The sequence below is a fragment of the Ischnura elegans genome, chromosome 12 (assembly GCF_921293095.1).
Source record: "Ischnura elegans chromosome 12, ioIscEleg1.1, whole genome shotgun sequence".
NCBI lineage: Eukaryota > Metazoa > Arthropoda > Insecta > Odonata > Coenagrionidae > Ischnura > Ischnura elegans.
In genome coordinates, this window is record NC_060257.1 from 16,025,497 (window position 1) to 16,037,051 (window position 11,555).

Sequence of the window (11,555 nt, forward strand, 5' to 3'; positions counted from 1 at the left end):
GAAAAATCGTTACGATAATAGCCTTGTTAGTGCAAGTGACCTGTTAGATAAACTCGGATGGGGATCTGTCAGACCGTCGATTGAAAAATAGACTAAACCTTTTAGATAAATTCAAGAGCAGTGTCTTCTCTGACGAAGTTAACAATATCTTACGAACGCCACCATACTATGGTAGAGCAGATCATGTGAATAAAATAAGAGAGATAGACTGTAGAACAGAAAGATTCAGAATGCCTTTTTCCCACGATCCATAAGAGATTATAACGGCAGCGTTAGAACTCACAAATAGATTAGATGACTTTATAGTGTAGCCTACTAACTTATGTATACTTTCATGCATGTTTCCGAATTTTATTATTATTTCTAACAGCATGTGGTAGTATAATTTTTAAGTATTCGTAGCCTTTTTTTGACCGTGTGGTTGGCATGTGGGAATCCTATTGCATGCTTCATGCTGGTGATTGATCACCCCCTGCCAAACACCCTAGAAGTGGCTCGCAGGGTATTCTATCCACATCTACATAATACCCTGCGAGCCACCGCTAGGGTGTTTGGCAGGGGGTGATCAATCACCAGCATGCAGCATACAATTGGACTCCAACATGCACACCACACAGTACAAAAAACGTCACGCATACTAACAAATTATACTTCTATATGCTATTAGAAATAATAATAAAATTAAGAAACATGTATTAAGTTTTACAGAGGTTAGTTGGCTACACCATAAGTCATGCAATCTATTTATTAGTTCTATCGCTGCCGTTATAATCTCGTATTGATCGTGGAAAAAATGACATTCTGAATCCGTCTGTTCTACAATCTATCTCTCTTAATTTATTTATATGATCTGATCTTCCGTAGTATGTTGGCGTCCGTAAGATATGAATATTATGGTATTATGGACACAGGTATTATGTAGATGTATCGCATCAATATCGCATTTATCGCAGATGCAATTGTCACGTATCACTACTAATGGTATATAGTGATCAATGTTCAGGCCGAATAATGCATTTATTCACAGTCCTTCAATGCAAAGATTAATGTACCACAGCCCACAAATCTCCTTTCCCAAGCCAGTCTCTTCAAATCCTTTAAGTCCTCCTTTCTCCTTTCCTACTTTATCCGTCCCACACACTGATCTCTACGTCTTCCGAGGCCTTCAATTTTTTCTTACCTTACATTCCTCACATTACTGTTATGCCATATATTGTGATTCAGAAAGACTTATTCCGCGAATTTAATAGAATAAGAAGGGAAGCTGCGCTATTTTCTAAAAACTGCTACGAGCGAAAAGAAATCGTTTCACAGATTTTAGACGAATCAGGCGGGGAGTCACCAATAACTCAAAGGCTAAGTGCCAGGCTTAGATTGTTTGAGCAATTAAGAATACATTTCTTTCAGAGCGGCACGAACAAGATCATTTTATAATTTAAGTATACCGGGACCAGCCACGGTAATAACTTTACGGGAGTCACCCGAAAAATCCACAGTGAAAAAGTCATTTCCCTTGACCAGGATTCGATCCCGAATCCCACGATTTCCGCTCGAGTGCTTTAACCAGTTAAGCTACCGAGGCGTCATTCTTCCCGGTGAAAATTTGTGGACTATACCGGACAAGGTATTGCTGGACTGCTGAGCATATGATACAGCAAGCAGACCAAATCGTGCGCACAGCGCCACAGTCAGAGAGCAAGGCCCGGACTTGGGACACATAGAGGCGGTCGCTAATTTAAGTATGCCGGGCATTGCCACGGTATTAACTTTACGGGAGTCACACGCAATGCACAAATTGCGCGAAAAATCCATAGAGAATCCATTTGCTTTTTTCCCGATTTTTAGCACGTGATTTTATAACCTCACTATATTTCTACATCCATAAAAAATGATAAATAAAGAGAGATATTTTGTCGAATGGATACGTATTGGAAATCGTTTTTACCCCGAACAATAAAGGACTTTAATAAACGGAAAGGTGGGTTTTAGTACATGCATCTACTTTTATTTTTTATTGCATCTCCTTTTATTTATTTGAAATAGTTGGCGTAATTACACCCCCCGCTACACAGTGGCGCCGACTCCATGGGGCCTGAGGGGGCACGAGCCCCCTCAAAAATTCGTTATTGTGAGGAAAATAATTGTCAGGCTTGTCGATTTTCCCCGGAGTGTCCAGATATGGAATTCGAGTTATCAGTATTCTAATGTTGATTCGTATGACTCTTCTAAAATGCTTAAAAAACTTAAAACTCACAACTGAAAAAATTTCTCGGGGCAAAAACCCCGTTTTGGGTCCCCCAAATATTCTTTGTAAGTCGGTATCCCTGCCGCTACACGGCTATTATTACAGCACAGTCCACATTAAAACCTCAGGATAAAATCCACGCTGTGTACTCATCATCGCATGTATTATTTACATATTCCGTGCGCTCTTGAAATCAGGTTTAATTAATGCGGGAGGGGCGACGCGGAGATGCCGTTATGCGAGCGTTGCCCAGCCACCAGCGTTCTCTCACTTAAGTGCTTACATAAAACAGATCCTTGAAGGGGAATAAAAAAATACAAAGGTCATTCATTGATGGCCGCGAAGACAGCGCACGACACTTAAAAGGAGAATGAGCAAAATACGAGGACTATTATGCGGACTCATCACTCACGGTGGAACGGTCTTTTTTTCGTGACGGATTACTCAATTAAAGTTAATTACATCATCTTGAAATCTCCAGAGTACATTTACGTTTATAGGTATGGTATGATGCTATCCGTTCCGCAAAAATATTTTTCCCATTTTAACTTTACTTTAAGATAAGAAAATTTAGTGAGGTTTTAAGATTGCCGTCTACAAAAATGTGCAGCCGGATAAAAAAGTAAACATAAGCATTTGAAACTAACACTACCCGGCTACAATAGCCTTATGCTCAATGGGGAATTAACCCTATAGTACGAAAGTATGTTCACGACGATATGTTATCACCACGATATGATTATATGGACAGTTTAATAAACACAGCAGTATGACGAACGATCGGAAAACTCCGACTGCAATCAAGAAGTAATTGTTACATTTTCATTTTATAAATCAGAGGCGATATAAGTAAGTACAGAAGCGATATAAGGAAAAGAATACTTGATTATATACGTTCACTGTTTGAGACTAAGTCCAAAAATTGTCAAACCAAGATGGCGGAATTCTGTCCATGCTTAAAACTCGAATACAGCGCCATCAGATATTTACAACCTCCTTGTGTTTTGACCCATTGCACATCCAGCACGAGAAAACACTGCCATCTATTGTATCGAATATTTCAGGAGGGAAACATCTGTAATGCGGCTTCCAGCCCGACCAATGCCTCATAAGTCACTCCCATCTCTACTCGACACGTGCAAGTTTTCGGACGCCTGACCTTCTAGGAAACCACAAAGAGAAAAAACTATTCTCCCATTCCGTTCATTAGATATCTCACGCTCCGAAGTCTAATCAACTCGACCCCAAACAAAACATAATACACCCACGAACTGCGGTTTATGGCATTGAGCAGACCGAATACTGGGAAGTCTGAATTCGACGGAAATCGATACGAGGATAAAGCCGACCTTCCGATAGAAGACGCGAGAAGTTGTGTGCTATACATTTCTCAGGCAATTACTTCCCAGCAAATTACTATTCCCGGGCAGTTTGACCTCATGAAATGACGATGGAAAAACGACGGCAGAATTGGGATGCAAGGAGCAAAGAGATAACGGTTCACGTTGCATTATTCCTGTTTGAGTCCACACGCAAGTCATCACCTCATTGCTGCCATCTTTGAGAAGACGTTCCGAACGTTCAGGATGGATGGCGTGCGATTTCAATATTACGGGATCGTCCACTAAGACACTGGAAAGGTGTGCGATTCATCAAAAACTGCAACGAGTGAACAAAAAGCGTTACAAACCTTGTACACATAAATGGCCGGGAGCCGCTAAAGACTTGTAAGCAACGTGCTAGGCTTTGAATGGTTATTATTATTAAAGTATTCTACCGATGAAGGTAGGTTTCCATGGAGTACTTGACAAGAATTCAAAGAAAAGCCTCCCCTATCTTCAAGCACTTCCCTCTTCAATGCACAGCAGGTAAGGCCTACCCCCCTTCATTCTATCTACAAATCCTATTCTCTTCCTTCCTCTCACTATTTGACCCATCATTCTATCCTCTAGCACTGTTATCAACCATGAAACCTAAGCATGCCAACCTGGCAGGATGTACAACCGCAGAAGTTGAATGACGTGAAGTAACAAACAATAATGACAAAACGACGCATAGGACGCGTCGGACGCAACCGAATATAGCACTACGGGGTTTCTACATCTACATAATACCCTGCGAGCCAACTTCTGGGATGTTTGGCAGGGGGTGAAAAATCACCAACATGCAGCATGCAAGACGACCGCCACATGCACACCACACGGTCATAGAAATATTACGCACACTAGAAAAATATACGTGCTTATTCATAAAAAAATTGCTAATGGTTAGTAATTGCGAGAGCAAATACATGCAAGGTTAGAACTATGAAAACATGCAATGAGTGATCCTAGCGAGCGACACCATTAATCCTATCAATTGAGACAACGAGTTTGAGAGAATGAGATGCACCTATGTACCTACTAACTTTTGTCGCAAATGGTGAAGTCGTATGGAAATGCATAGCGGACAGACAAACAGACATCATCTTTTATATTTATACAGATTTTACAATTTTGAAGGATATAATGCACAATTTGACTTTTGCGACCGTAAAAGACAAAATACAACCGGTTGAGAGGAAAGCATGCGTCTCTTAGCATAGGAGTTCTCATTCCCACCAGTTCTCACGCACTTGCGATGCTTCCGTGTGTTTGCAGACACCCGGCGGGAGTAATACCCTTCCCTGGTCAACTCGAAAGATAAACGATAAAAACGGGCTCTCCGTGGACATGTGGTCCTCTGCCAACCCCGTTACTTCCCGAAATCTCCGAAAGGGCTAAAAGAGGTGCGCAAGCAAACACACTGAATTCCCGATCCGGAATCAGCATTACGACGAAAGTAATATTGTTAATTGGTATAATGAAGGGCTCCAAAGCTGTAATGTATACGTTGTAGTATACCTAAGTTACGGCTTTTGGAGCACTTCATAAAACCATTTCTATTCAAAGCCGTAGAGCTCAGATCCTCGTGCTCAATATTATTTTTTTTAATATTAATATTTCTATACAATTAATATTAAATATTATCATATCATGGTTCGGAAATTGATGAATTCCATCTTCAGGGCCAAATAGAAAGAATCATAAGAGGGTACAGTACATACATATCATAGATAATTCAACAAAATAGATGCAATTTTAAGATTGATAATTACTTAGAGAATTAATGCTAATGTTTTTTTAAAGTCCTATTATCATATTCATTCCACTTACTGTAAATATAGGAATATTTTCCAAATATGTAGTAACAATAATGGTGTCCCAAATAAAATATTCTACAGCAATTGTTGTTGATATTTCAATTTAAATTTCTCAAGTAGTTTTGGTCAAATTTTGTAATCATTCGAATATATCAAGCCTTGAAGAATGAATGCGCAAAACTTCAGCAAGAGAATGATTATTTTATTCCACCAAATTGCGACCTGATTCAAACAACATATAAGCTGTATGGTTAATTACAAACATTCAAAAATCTTCATCAGTTTTACTCCTGTTAATATTTCCCTTCCCCCTCTTGCCAACAACTCTTCCCTCTAACACTGCTTTCACCGTCCCCTCACTTAGTACTCCCAGCATCCATACCTTCTTTCTCCTCCGTATCTTTATCACTTTACCTTCTCCATTAAAACTCTCTATTGCTTCCAATCTTTTATCGTCTTTTATCACATTACTCATTCCTTAATGCAAGTAGTTTGATTGGTCTACAAAAATATCAAGTACTATTAAAATTGATACTGGTAGTAAATACAATTGCATTCGCCAAAAATGATGTAGTTTTATTACTTGAATCTAACTCTTCCTATTTTTCACCTTGACAACATGAGATTGGAATTTTTATATCCATCTAGAAACGGTACCATAATTTTGGAAAGCCATGGTAGGAAGTAAGTACAAGATGAAAATAATTTATGTCAACCAGGTGTCACGACTACTGCAGTATTGACTCACCAAAAGACTGGATAAAAGATCAATTCAAGATAAATTCCTAGGGCTTTCGAGCCTGCTGTGCAAGAAAAAACACAGGTTTAATCGGTTTTCCAAAGTAGGTTTTATGATTAAAAACGTCGTAAAATCGTTCGTACATATTAAAAAAATTATTTCTCTATCTATGATGACTTGGCATAATAGGATTTATAAAAGTGATACAAATATATAGAGGACAATTTCAGCACCTAATCTTTATCATGTACTTAGTATTCTGAGTGGGATGTACTAGCAATGATCGGTCTATCATTAAAATAAGCACGCTCCTATAATTCATAGCAACAAGATCTCACGACTTCTACAGCATAATCTCAATAAAAAAAAACTGGATGAAAGCTATAGTAATTCAAGATAAATTCCAAGGGCTTGAAAGTAAAAGAAATATCAATGACACACAAATGGAATACAGCGGAAAAAAGCATCGGTACCTCCTGCGTAACTATGATTAAAATGAACACAAATATTACGAATGCGATCCTGAAGACGGCCACTAAATGTTTTGTCACCCACCACGCATATAAATGGTTTTACAAAAGTCGCCACTCGCGTCGCTGACGGACAAATTGATCCGAGTTTCACGGGGAAATAAGGTGTAAGTAGGTGTATTAACAGAAATTTTTATACGTGACGATGAGATCTATCAAATTCATAATAATAATTTTCAATTCCATTCGTCGTTATAACAATCATTATGATGCAAAATATTGGAAAGAAAGTGGATTGCATTGCACTCACCACCTCGGACATTTTTGAAAACAGATTAAAATGCGACCGAAGTGGCAAATGAAATCGTCCTTTCCTGGGATGGAATAGGGTAATTTCATTCATCAAAGAAAACGAAAAAAAAAATCGATTGCAATTCGTTACCCATTATTAGTGTATTCACAACATATAAAAATTATTTGGTTTTAGAAATCCCAGTTTAGACGAATGGCAATGGTCAATTTTAACCGCATTTGAAAAAGGCCAGATTGACGCCCATGTGATGCCATTCCACGTCACGTCACAGGGACCTAGATACTATACGAGTAGATAGGAGTTTTACATCGTCTGAGATTACCAATGCATGCACGAGGCACGAGCTCAGGGAAACATCTCTTAATAATCACTTATTAAAATTGTCTAAGGTCGGAAAGTTTCCTTCGTTCGATAAGGTATTAATAATCCTTATTTAAGCCAAGCGTTACCTGCTAGCAGCCTGCATCGCAGCGGCGCATACATCCTCGCCCCAAGGTCACCTCCCACGGCGACAGCGGGAACCAGAATGACGTCACACGGGGTTTTCCCAGCATTCATACATAGCCGTCGCGTTTACGCGCGCTTGAAAATTTTCAATTTTCATTTAATCGCGAAAAATAGATATCGTCATATGAAAATCTAAAAGCGTGAAATACGTACTCCAGGAGTAATAATCTTTCGATTTAGGCAATAAAAAAATTATAGGAAACCACCCTATTGGGTCTCCTCGATGCATTCCTTTTGAACATGAAATTCCCATTCCACCTGTTATCTAGGGCAGGGGCGCAGCTAAGAATTAAGTCTAGGGGGAGTTTTAGGCGCAAATAATACTTAGGGTTGTGGGGGGTACTGCATAACCGCCAGGGTAGGTGGGAGTTGTGGGGGCCCTCCTCCAGAAAAATTTTAAGAATAATGATTCCAAATGGCGAGTTTTATGGCTTTCTGATGGATATTTGATTATTTAAATAAATAAAAGATCGTAGCACTTTTCCACAAGATTCCAGATATTTGATTTATTCTATCACTGTATTATGAGTAATACTGATCCAATTAAGTAAAAAGGATTATACTTAAAAATTTCTCTGAGCTCTGGGAGGGGGGTTTTATCCCCTAAAACCCCCCCTCACTGCGACTAGGATTAGTACTCAGTCTATTTTATAGCCACATCGGCGAGAGTAATACCCTTTGCGGGTCAAATCGAAAGATAAACGATAAAAGAATGGCTGCTCTCCGTGAACATGTTGCCCTTGCCAACCCCGTTACTTCCCGAAAATCTTGAAAGGGTTAAAAGGTGTGTGCAAGCAGCCAGTCCGGGTTTCTTCCCTTGGGACGAGTTTTTTATCCCTTCGCTATTTTTAACGGTGTTCTCAGCTCTCGCGCTCCTGGGTTTGGCGATTGGGAGGAAGTGACGATCACGCAGCGTGATGCGCGGGCGACAGAATCGGACAAAGTCATTCGGGCAGCTCTGGCTGACCGTTAGATTCGTCCCTTGTCCAATTAATAGTCCTTCCTCCTCCCATCCCCCACATCACCAAATGAGAGCCCCCACCCCCAATTCATTCCATCCCCCTGGGACCACTCGACTTGGACAAACGCAAGAAAGAAAGACCACGTTGTAAAGTGATTTACGCAATTGCTCAAAAATATCAAAGCCACGAAGTTTTGTTGTGGGGACCCATAACTACAAATCGAGCGGTATTAATGATCCGCAACGTGATACTTTTGGTAGCACACTGAAATTGCCAAAGTCCACGAAGTAGACAGTATTCAAAACTTTCTTGTACTTTAATTTTGAAAATTTTACCTCGTAATTACCGCAAATGCAACTTTTTTCGCGAGATGCAAGCAAATAATTCTGAAGATAATAAAAATCCGCCATAATTGCTCGGTTAAGAGTGCCTCAAGTTAAAAGCTACAAGAATTTAATGAAACTTTGATCACATATTCATTGAAAGACGCACTTAAAATGATCAAGGGATTTTCATGTGCGTTTTTGAGATATCTGACGGTAAAATTAGGATAATTTATCATGGGCCCTAATGAAGAAATGCGTTTTTTTTTCGAGCTAGCAAAGCTGTTTGTAACAAAGCGTAGTTGAGACTGCACTCATTCGAAGATAAATTTTGTGACAAATCCGAATATGTACGGGAAAGTATAAGTTAGTGATAAAATAAGAAATATTTTGCGAAAAACTGTCAGAAACTGGAAAGACGGCTGAGAATCTCTAGTACCAGCATTGCAAAACGAAAACCACTACACCGACGTCGCCCAAATTACACCAAGTTTCCCGGCATACACACGCGTCTTATATATCTTTTGCTTATTAATAAATATATTTCTTTAGGATTCATCACTTAGATTGTGAACATTTAGTCAAAAGTCTCGTCAAAATTTCAGTGTGCAAAAGTTCGAAGCAGCGTTGAAACTAGTCAAGTTGACTACAGTAAATACCTTTTAAAAATAATTTATGACGTTTAAATTGTGATGAGGTGCAACATTTAACTCAAATTTCATTCATAATTATGTTTTCTTTTGTTCAAAAATTTTGGCGACTCTTTTGCGTAAATAATAGATAGATAGAGTACATCACTTGAATACGGCCGATACGCTCTAACCACCTTAAGGGCTGAGTGTAGGACTTCTCATTACTTCCCTGGGTTTATGAATCATATAGGGTACAAACGTGCTCATTTTGAAAAACAAATCTCAAGTCAGAGCCACCAGTCGGGAAATACTACCAAATGTATATTTATTTGAATTGTTAAAATGAATCGGAAATATTATTTAGGAAATAATAGAAGAGAATAAGAATAGGTACCATAAGTAGCTGGGTTTCAAAGGTGTTATGCACTTGTTCAAAATTACTGAAATCACGCCGTTTTGTTTAGTTTCGAGATCGATGAACCACAGGGTAAAAATAAAAATACGATAGCAATGTAAACATCGAAACATCGTCCGGCTTCACGATACTGAAATACATTTGAGAAATTAGGAGAGATAATTATGCAAACGGCGATTTAATTAATATAGCTACCCTACAGCTCGTTGTGAAAAGTTAAGCTAATAGAATGCTATATCCATTGAATCTTATTGTCAGTATTGTTGACCAGAGAAGATGATATAGATAACAAGGTATTGACATATAAAAAGTTGAAATATGGGTCGGTAAATAAGATTGAAGTATAACTACAATTATTGTAAGTCATTTCCAACTATCAAATTAATAGTTCAAACACTGCAAAAGCGGCACAATTGAAATGTTGGGCTACACACGATGAAAAAGGAAATACAGAAATTATAGGGTACACATTAGAAAATATCAGAGGAAGAGAACTGCATTTTCAAAGTAATTGCATAAGAATTGAAGCGAACATAATAAAATGATATACAAGTTATGTGTTATTTATTTAAGGAGTGCGAAGAAAAGGAAAGGGAATAGTCATCAATTACGTTGCGTTACACGGCGCGGAAACGTGGACGCTGAAGAAAGAGGGCGAGAAAAGATTGGAAGCATTCGTGACGCGCATATAGAGGATAATACAGAAAGTGAAACGGACAGAGAGGAAATGGAAAGAGAAGCAGATTATCTAAGCGAAGAGAGGATACTTCAATAGGAGATACGGAGGGGATAGAGGCTATAGATGCTACGAGTACTAAACGGGGAGGAGATGCTGAGAAATTAGTAGGAGGGATGAATGTTGAGTAAGCTGGGGAGTGGGAAGAATAGAATAGAATTCATGGATAAATAAAAGGGAATACGGCCAAATGTGAGCTTAAGAGAAAAAGCCTACGTGGGAGACGTAACAGTTCACGGTGATTCACAAAACGTCTCACAAAAACCTAACTCAATAGGTTACGATCAAGATAATAATGAATTTGCTATCTTACAAGGAAACATGGCAACGTTTGCTTATATTAACATTTCCCCTATGAAAAAATTGTATAAACCTGTTTCAAATTTTTATACATTCTTATACATTGCCATAGGGGTTGCGAGTAGATAAAAAAGAAAAATACCGAAGAATCTTATATGAATTCATAGGTGGAAGAGATGAGATGAATTTGGGCATAAGTTTTGCATATTGTGTACTGATATTTGAATTTTTTTACCAATTTTTTTTTGCGACGCTAACTGATATTTCAAAAGATTTTCATTCTATTTTCTTCATTCCGTTAACAGAATTTTACATACGATTGATTTCCACCATTAAAAAAATCATACCTGATATTATTTCTCACGTGGAAGGACTGGAGATTTTAGCTTCTTACACTACAGGCATTAAGTATTTTCTGTGAGGTAACCACTAGAAGCAGGGAAGCTACTACAAAATAAATGCCCTTCACTTATCCCTTAACATACCAAAACCAAAACAAGGAATTATTATTTTCATCAAAATGTAGCGCCTCATTTTTTAGTAACGAAGCAAATTCTGTAGTTTTTTCAGTGGTGCTAAAATCTTACCATTTGTGGGAAAATTGATTTTCGTTCGAATTCATTCGATCAAAATAGACGTAACACTTACAGATGGACTAGGGCAAAATATAGTGGAACAGCATATTAATTTTTCCATAGGTTCAGAAAACAACCATGACTCACTTAAAATGTG

At 38.4% G+C, this 11,555-nt stretch overlaps 1 protein-coding gene across 3 annotated transcripts in view; it reads right to left on the reverse strand.

Annotated features, from left to right (window-relative positions):
• The window catches only part of LOC124168780 (cytosolic carboxypeptidase 1-like), a 291,230-nt gene that overhangs the window by 79,918 nt on the left and 199,757 nt on the right, over positions 1-11,555 (reverse strand). The window lies entirely within an intron of this gene.